The following is a 9993-nucleotide window of genomic DNA, read 5'->3' on the forward strand; positions in this document are numbered from 1 at the left end:
TCTGCCTCAATGTAAGAGCACAGAGTATACAATATACAGTTGAAGTGGGAAGTTTACATACACCTTAGCCAAATACATTTAAACTCAGTTTTTCACAATTCCTGACATTTAATCCTTGTAAAAATTCCGTCTTAGGTCAGTTAGAATCACCACTTTATTTGAAGAATGTGAAGTCGGAATAATAGTAGAGATTTATTTCAGCTTTTATTTCTTTCATCACATTCCCAGTGGGTCAAACGTTTACGTACACTCAATTAGTATTTGGTAGCGTTGGGTCAAACGTTTCTTCCACAAGCTTCCCACAATAAGTTGGGTGAATTTTGGCCCATTCCTCCTGACAGAGCTGGTGTAACTGAGTCAGGTTTGTAGGCCTCCTCGCACGCACACACCTTTTTCAGTTCTGCCCACAAATGTTCTATAGGATTGAGGTCAGGGCTTTGTGATGGCCACTCCAATACCTTGACTTTGTTGTCCTTAAGCCATTTTGCCACAACTTTGGAAGTATGCTTGGGGTCATTGTCTATTTGGAAGACCCATTTGCGACCAAGCTTTGACTTCCTGACTGACGTCTTGAAATGTTGCTTCAATATATCCACATAATTTTCCTTCCTCATGATGCCATCTATTTTGTGAAGTGCACCAGTCCTTCCTGCAGCAAAGCACCCCCACAACATGATGCTGCCACCCCCATGCTTCACGGTTGGGATGATGTTCTTCGGTTTGCAAGCCTCCCCCTTTTCCCTCCAAACATAACGATGATCATTATGCGCAAACAGTTCTATTTTTGTTTCATCAGACCAGAGGACATTTTTCCGAAAAGTACGATCTTTGTCCCCATGTGCAGTTGCAATTTCAAAAAGGCTTTACAACGAAAGCAAAACATTAGATTATGGCAGGAGAGTACCCTGCCAAAAATAATCACACAGCATTTTCAAAGCATGCATATATGTCACAAAAACCAAAACCACAGCTAAATGCAGCACTAACCTTTGATGATCTTCATCAGATGACACTCCTAGGACATTGTTATACAATACATGCATGTTTTGTTCAATCAAGTTCATATTTATATCAAAAACCAGCTTTTTACATTAGCATGTGATGTTCAGAACTAGCATACCCACTGCAAACTTCCGGTGAATTTACTAAATTACTCACGATTAACGTTCACAAAATACATAATTATTTTAAGAATTATAGATACAGAACTTCTTTATGCAATCGCGGTGTCAGATTTTAAAATAGCTTTTCGGCGAAAGCACATTTTGCAATATTCTGTGTAGATAGCTAGCTGTGATGGCCGGGCTAATTTGACACCCACCAAGTTTGGCCCTCACCAAACTCAGATTTACTATTAGAAAAATTGGATTACCTTTGCTGTTCTTCGTCAGAATGCACTTCCAGGACTTCTACTTCAACAACAAATGTTGTTTTTGTTCGAAATAATCCATAGTTATATTGAAATAGCTCCGTTTTGTTCGTGCGTTGAGGTCAGTATCCGAAGGGTGACGCGTGGGCGCATATCGTAACAAAAAAATTCAAAATATTCCATTACCGTACTTCGAAGCATGTCAAACGCTGTTTAAAATCAATTTTTATGCGATTTTTCTGGTAAAATAGCGATAATATTCCAACCTGGCGACGTTGTATTCGTTCAAAGAGAGAAATATATAAATGGAGTCCTCTCGTGCACGTGCGCTCCAGTGTCAGTGTTCCCTGCCTGACCACTCACAAACACTCTTGCTGTTTTTCGCCCAGAGACTGCAGAGCTCTCATTTCACTTTCTGGCGCCTTCTTAGAGCCAATGGAAGCCTTAGAAAATGTCACGTTACAGCAGAGATGCTGTATTTTTGATAGAGATGCCCTAGAAGGACAACAAATTGTCAGACAGGGTACTTACTGCATGGAATCTTCTCAGGTTTTGGCCTGCCATATGAGTTCTGTTATACTCACAGACACCATTCAAACAGTTTTAGAAACTTTAGGGTGTTTTCTATCCAAATCTACTAATTATATGCATATTCTCATTTCTGGGTAAGAGTAGTAACCAGTTTAAATCGGGTACATGTTTTATCCGGCCGTGAAAATACTGCCCCCTAGCCCCAACAGGTTAACAATCAATTTGTGGAGTGGTTGAAAAAGGAGTTTTAATGACTCCAACCTAAGTGTATGTAAACTTCCAAATTCAACTGTATATATACAAGATAGACAGACAAACTAGCTCCGCCTCAATCTGTAAATGGCCCATCCAGCTACCTACCTCATCTCCATATTGTTTAATTTACTTTTTTGCTCTTTTACACACCAGTATTTCCAGTATTTCTACTTGCACATCATCATCTGCACATATATCACTCCAGTGTTCATTTGCTAAATTGTAATTACTTCGCTACTATGGCCTATTTATTGCCTTATCTCCTTACGCCATTTGCACACATATAGACTTTTCTATTGTGTTATTGACTGTACGTTTTTTTATTCCATGTGTAACTCTGTGTTGTTGTTTGTCACTGCTTTGCTTTATCTTGGCCAAGTCGCAGTTGTAAATGAAAACTTGTTCTCAACTGGCCTAGCTGGTTAAATAAAGGTGAAATAAAAGAAAATGTAAGAGCACGGAGTATACAATGCACAAGATATACAGACAACCTGTAGAATCAGAGTTTACACATCAACATGCGGTATGTACAATCTTATGTAAGCTAAGAACTACAAGCTTCACTAAGCTACATTTTAAATTATGTATGTAGAGATGTTTACCTTTTTTTATTTTTTTTTAAATGTACTGGATGATGTGCGGTGGGAAATATCTATGAGTTTGGTGCATATGAGGATGTGTAGAGAGTGCAAAGACCAATGTGCAGTTCTAGGATGATAGTGCAGGGTGCATAGTCCATGAATGAGAAGATCATCGTGAACCAGGTGGCGGGAGGTTTTGGTCATGATTGACCTGAACCATCCTCTGGTGTGCCTTCTTGGCGATTGCTGTGATGTTGTCCTCCCACTTGAGGTTGTGGGAGATGATGGACCCCAGGAATTTGAACGTCTCAGCCATGCTTACAGCTCAGCCATTGATTTTAAAGTGGAGAGATGGTGATTGACTTCAGGAAATAACCTTCATCTCCAGGGTTGTGTATGCATTGGCCATGTTGCAGTGGCACCTCAACCATAGACATGCTGCCGCGGTTAGGGAGGACCTCTGTAGACAGTATGCTGAGGATGCACACACAGTCCAGACTGGGGAGGAGTGCTGCTATCTTGCCAGGATGAGTCACTGATGTTGATCTATTATGAGCATAGTGCTGGGGGGATGATTCTATACCATGTGCCACTTTCCAGAGTTGGCTGAAATCTCTTAGGAAGCCATTGATATAAAGTAGAGTGATACCATCATGTCATTGCTGCCTGCCACTCTGCACTTTGTTTCCTGTATGCTGTGTGCTATTCATGTTGAATAGCTAGCTATACCTTATTTACTGTGCCTCATTCTGTTTGATGTCAATAGGGCATCTCATTGTATGTGTTTGCTTTTCTATGTCCCTCTCTGTCTCTTTCTCCCTCTTCTCTTTCGGCACCCCAGGCTACATTCTGTCCATCTCTCAGTCCTGTGCTCCATATGACCATAGTAAGTGTAACCAGACAGACGGCTAGAAAGTCATGCTCCTGAGTCTGGCTTCTCATTAAAAACCAGGGCTGTGTTTCTTTCGCTTCCATCTGAAAAGCCTGACCTTCCTGTTAATTGAAAAGGAGAATTCCGGATGAGTCTGGAAAATAATGTTTAGGGAAGAAGAAGTTGAACAGAAACGTTTAAAGTAATGCCTGTGCCATGTTAGTTTGCGGTGTCTAAAGTTTCTACAGCTCTGACTCCATGCCTCAGCGCTTTGATTGAGGTTAGTCTAATAAGAGAATACTGATCAGTTTTTAGCCATGGGAACACATATTCTCAGAGAACATTGAGTATCTCAGTTGTATTAAAAGCTGTCGAATAACCAAATTCATATTCTGTAATACACTATGATGGCCTGATTTGTCCACAACAAGATAGATACATTCAAGTCTATTTCTCTGATTCCTCATCCTATCTCTCATATCTTACTGCATTGCTTTCCCTGGAACAATAGTGCCATCAATCTATCCTCAATTTAGGACAATTTTCCAAGCATTGCCCTTGTTTGTAGCTATCTGTCTCTGTTATGTTTAAGTACATTTTGTATTGGTTCCTGAAGATCAATCCTGGTGTTATTTCTCTGGTGTGTTTTTTTGGCCGACCGCCGTCCAGACTTGACATTTCCGTTCCATAACCCCTTAAACTGAGGGCGGGACTGGTGCGTCAGGTATAGGCTGGCCCTTCCTAAATGTTACGAGAACATCAAGCCATCCATTTTCCCTGACGTGGGGCACCCATCAATTTCAGCCTGAATGCCAGGCTCAGCTCATGAATATCTTTTGTTTCTTCAATTATTAATGGCTCAGGTTGGTATGTTGTGAAATAGCAATAGAAAATGTACACTCTTTGAATTACACTAGGTACTGACTAACTGAAAAACATTCTGAACGTACTACAAGACATGAAAGTCAATATAGCTAGAATATTCTTTTGCATACGATTTTCTGTAAACAGATTAGACTGAGAGCCCAGCTGTGTAGCTCAGAGCAGTCTGCTCTCAGTCTGTGTTCCCTGACCCATTAGAATGAGCCCAGTCTAGATGGAACCATGGTTGGTGCAGAGGAGGGAAAAGTCTGCTGTGATTACCTGGACATATCTGTCTCTGCCGGCAGGGCCAATCAGACCGTGGGGAAGGGAGGAGAGGGCGTTGTCTAAGACATCCTTCTTCTACCGGCTTACCTGCCAAGCCTCAGTGAACACAGGCTGACTGTATCGGCAGGCTGCGGGCCGCATGGCAGCCCTCAATACTCTGGGACAAGGTGAATAACTGAAATAGAGAAAAAGAAAGGGTTGGAGGTCAGATGATAAAGAGAGAGAGAGACCGAGACACAGAGATTCAGGACAGCTAGCTTCTGGGCATCCTTTGGGATTGGCAGGCTGCCTGTTGGCCCTTTTCTCTCCCGTCTCATGCTGTGCTGAAATGTTATTTTGGAGGGTGTATTGCAGGACTCCTGTCAGGGGCTTCTGTTTTGCAGCTTGTGGCTACGTCTGTTTTAGTGGCTGGGCGTCTCAACAATGCCACTGTTCTGTCCCACTCTCCTTAGTCCTCTGTCTGTTCATCCAGTGAACTCTTCCCCTTCTCAGTCTCTATGGGTAAAAAGTATTCAACTGTGTACGGCAACCTCTGGAAGTGTTCTGTACAGGTAACTGCCCAAATAATGGAAACATTTGAGCAATTGAGGGTTACAAAGTATTTTGAAAGCAGGTGCTTCCACACAGGTGTGGTTCCTGAGTTAATTAGGCAATTAACATCCCATCATACTTAGGGTCATGTATAAATATGCTGAGCAGGCGATTATTTTGGCTACCATGGCTATGCCCACATAAGATAACAATGCACCCATCCACAGGGCACAGTGGTCACTGAATAGTTTGATGAGCATGAAAACGATGTATGCTATATGCTATGGCCGTCTCAGTCACCAGATCTCAACCCAATGTAACACTTATGGAAGATTCTAGAGCTGCATCTGAAGCAGCGGTTTCCACCACCATCAACAAAACACCAAATTATTGAATTTCTCATTGATGAATGGTGTCACATCCCTCCAATAGAGTTCCAGACACTTGTAGAATCTATGTCAAGGTGCATTTAAACTGTTCTGGCTCGTGGTGGCCCAACACCCTATTAAGACACTTTATGTTGGTGTTTCCTTTATTTTGGCAGTTACCTGTACTGAGCCCTTAGATGCACTTTCCATGCAGCTGTAATGAAGCAGAGACCAGGGAGGGAGAAGTGAGCGAAAGTAGAAGCAGCACAGCTCTGTGAGGAAAATGCTTTTTGGCAGCGATGATGTCTTCACCCTCTTACTATACTGATGGGGTCGTTACTGTAAGCCAGGCCGTAACCGCTCCCATGATGCATACTGGCAACCAACTCAATCTGTCTGTGTTTGTAGCCCGTGTGTCTTCCTAGCTCGTATGAACAAACTGCTTCATCATAACTGTTGATTAAGATCATTCATTTCAGGCCGTGGAGGGATGCCTTTCCTCTCTGGTGTTTATGTGGCCCACTGACAGTAAGTACACCATCAGTCTGGGCCTGATTACACATCGTTAAGGCCAGTGGAGGAGACTGATAGGCCCGTTGGCCCAATTTGCTATCCACTGTGACACTAATTGTCCATCTGGTTGAGGGGCTGTAGCCCAGGGTAGTGGTATGGGTAGACTGGTCAGGAAGGGTTATTGGGCTGTACATTCATAGAGACGGGGGGGACATCTTCATTGTCTAAAGTGGCTTCCTCCCCTCGTCTCCTCTCCTTCATCTGAACTAATCTTATAACACAGGATAGGTGAAAGCAACCTGGTAGGTGTCTGTTGGGAATTTGCTTCACCTGCCCTGCTCATTCTAATCAGTGCAAAGCAAGGAAAGGAGATGGACAGAGGAAGCCATTGTAGACAATTGAGATGCACCCAACGTTTCCTCTGCTGTCCAAAAGAGGAACAGTCATTCTTCCCAGAGATGCAGATGGGGCTGTTGTTATTGTCTGTCCGTGGGGACTGTGAGAAGAGTGGTTCTGACAGCAGACTGACAGTAGATGGAGTCTGACAGGCCCTGCAGTGCTTGAAGGGAAAATGTAATCTGTCTGGGACAGAATTACATTAGATATGTGCCACCATGTTCTTGCCAGTAATGGCCTGTTTAGGAAATGAACAAGCTCCACACTCAATAACTATCCATATTGGCTGGCTGGGAATTCTTGACAGGGATGAAGGCTTGAGCCCCATCACCATGCAGCCTGAATGGACTGCTGTAAATAGCCTGTCAAGATAGGATAAGACTGTACATCCAGAGTCTTTGTGCAGTGTTGATCTGCTAAACCTATTATGCACTTATTGTGGAAAGGACAATCCTGTCTGATTGATGATCTGGCGGAGGAGACAGGGAATTACTACACATGCCTATTCAACATGTTTAACTTCTGTGGGCTACGTGGGACACTAGCGTCGGGACACAGCCAGTGAAATATCAGGGCGGCAAATTCAAAACAACAAAATCTCATAATTCAAATTTCTCAAACATACAACTATTTTACATAATTTTAAAGATACACTTGTCCTTAATCCAACCACGTCGGATTTCAAAAAGGCTTTACGGCGAAAGCATAAAGTTAGACTATGTTAGGACAGAGCGTCAACAAGAAAAACCACACAGCCATTTTCCAAGCAGGAGAGGCGTCACAAAAACCAGAAACACAGCTAAAATGAAGCACTAACCTTTGACGATCTTCATCAGATGACACTCCTAGGACTCAATGTTACACAATACATGTATGTTTTGTTCGATAAAGATCATATTTATATCCAAAAACCCCATTTTACATTGGCGCGTGATCAGAAAATATTTTGCCTCCAAAACATCCGGTGAATGAGCACAACAATTTACAAAAATACTCATCATAAACGTTGATAAAATATTAAACTGTTATTCAAAGAATTATAGATAAACATCTCCTTAATGCAACCGCTGTGACAGATTTCAAAAAAGCTTCACGGGGAAAGCACACTTTGCAATAATCTGAGTACAGCACTCAGAAAACCAAACCAGCAATACAGATACCCGCCATTTTGGAGCCATCTAAAATCATAAATAGCATTATAAATATTCACGTACCTTTGATGATCTTCATCAGAATGCACTCTCAGGAATCCCAGGTCCACAATAAATGTTGTTTTGTTCGATAAAGTCCATAATTTATGTCCAAATACCTCCTTGTTGTTTGCGTGTTCAGTAAGCTACTCCAAATGTAGGAAGCGTGCCGAAAATTTCATGACGAAAAGTGAAAAAAAGTTATATTTACGTTCGTAGAAACATGTCAAACGTTGTATAGCATCAATCTTTAGGGCCTTTTTAACATAAAACTTCAATAATATTCCAACCGGACAATTCCAATTTCTTGAAAAATGTTATGGAACACAGCTACCTCATCACGTGAAAGCGTGCCAATGAACTCATGTAATTTTCTGAGTCACCAACTTCCCGGCCTTCTTGTTCGCTCTCTGTTCACTGCAAAAGCCTGAAACAAGGTTCTAAAGACTGTTGACATCTAGTGGAAGCCTTAGGAAGTGCAAAATGAACCCTAAGTCACTGTGTGTTAGATAGGCAATGACTTGAAAAGACTACAAGCATCAGATTTCCCACTTCCTGGTTGGATTTTTCTCAGATTTTTGCCTGCCATATGAGTTCTGTTATACTCACAGACATCATTCAAACAGTTTTAGAAACTTCAGAGTGTTTTCTATCCAAATCTACTAATAATATGCAAATATTTGACTCTGGGCCCGAGTATTAGGCAGTTTACTCTGGGCACGCTTTTCATCCGAAAATGAAAATACTGCCCCCAATACCTTAAAAAGTGAATCACTGTTTAGCTGGGCTCAATCTTAATTTTTCTATATTAGATGGTATTTGTCAACACAATCTGCGTTCAATGGAGAGTTCTTTTCACTAGGAGTTGTCCAACTGCAGGTGTCCAGTCTGGTCATCTGGTCATGGTAGTGTGTCTGTGTCACCTTGGCAACGGTGAAAAGAAGAAAAAGCGTCCCAACAAGCCAGTTAGAGCCTGCGAGTGAAGGAGGGGCTTACCACTAGATATACATCTCAGACAATTACCCATGAGACTTGATCTTGCTGCCAGGCTCTCCTTAAAGCTGATATTAGCATTAGTCTGGATACTCCATGTTTTCCTGCATCCCATCTAAAGAAGTCGTCTAAGTCTGATGGATGATGGGAAATGGCCTTTTGTCAGTGTGTGTACGTAGTATTTACTATTCCCCCAGTCACTCTCAGCAGGCTGGCTAGGAGGAGTGGCTCGCCACAGCAGACATGATGGATGCTGTGTTGTTTAGTGGTGAGCATATATGCACGTCTGATAGGAGACATGGAGCATCTGTTCGATGGCTCTGGCTGTATGGTTAGCCTGATGGCTAAGCAGACGAGCACCGAGAGACAGCCAGGGGACTGTTATGGATGGCATGTCCTCACATGACCAATCTTCAACCTGTAAAGTTCCCTTGTCATCTTCAATTTGCTCTCTGGATCAGGTAAAATAACTCAACTATCTCTTAACTGAATTGATCTGAGTGAACACATTGCTACTTCTATTTCGTTGACACTCTTTGTGTGTCCTCACTGGACATCACTAGGCTCTGTGGTTGGGTGTACTGAGTGATAAACCTCACCGTCAGCCTCTCAAGGAAAATGCTTTCAAGCCTGTTCCATTAAATTGCCATTACACCCTGATGCACTGATAAAACTAAGCAGATCCAAATGGGCTCTCTCAGTCCTCCTCTCAGTCCTCCTCTCTCAGTCCTCCTCTCTCAGTCCTCTCTCTGTCTTCCTCTTTCAGTCCTCCTCTCTCAGACCAACACAACAACGCAGTGAACTGCACTAAACAGGGAGTACATTAATATACCCCAGTATTGCCTCGCTCAACCACATTTTCTGGCTTTTTTATTGGTAGCAATTCGCTATGAAATGTGCAGGTCCCGTCCAGGTTATAGAGAGCAAACGTCTGACTTGGCAATTGATTTCTATGATGTCCTGAGGAGTGCTGAGGAATTACATGCAGTAAACGGAGTTAAAAGGCTCGTTAACATCCGGTGTTGAGGAGGACTATGATAGGTGACCTTGTAAAAAGCACAATAAGATCATGCTCTCGTGTGTCAAGTTTCATGTGAATCCCCCTGTTATCAAAGTGGAAAACTGTAGTGATGGAGTGCTCGACAGTGATTTCTATTGGTAGGATGTAGGACATAGCCTACTAAGGAAATAATTGATCAGCATTAATCAACGATTTAATCCAAAACATTTTAAGCCACAGTTAGAT

The sequence above is a fragment of the Salmo salar genome, chromosome ssa03, assembly GCF_905237065.1.
Source record: "Salmo salar chromosome ssa03, Ssal_v3.1, whole genome shotgun sequence".
Taxonomy (NCBI): domain Eukaryota; kingdom Metazoa; phylum Chordata; class Actinopteri; order Salmoniformes; family Salmonidae; genus Salmo; species Salmo salar.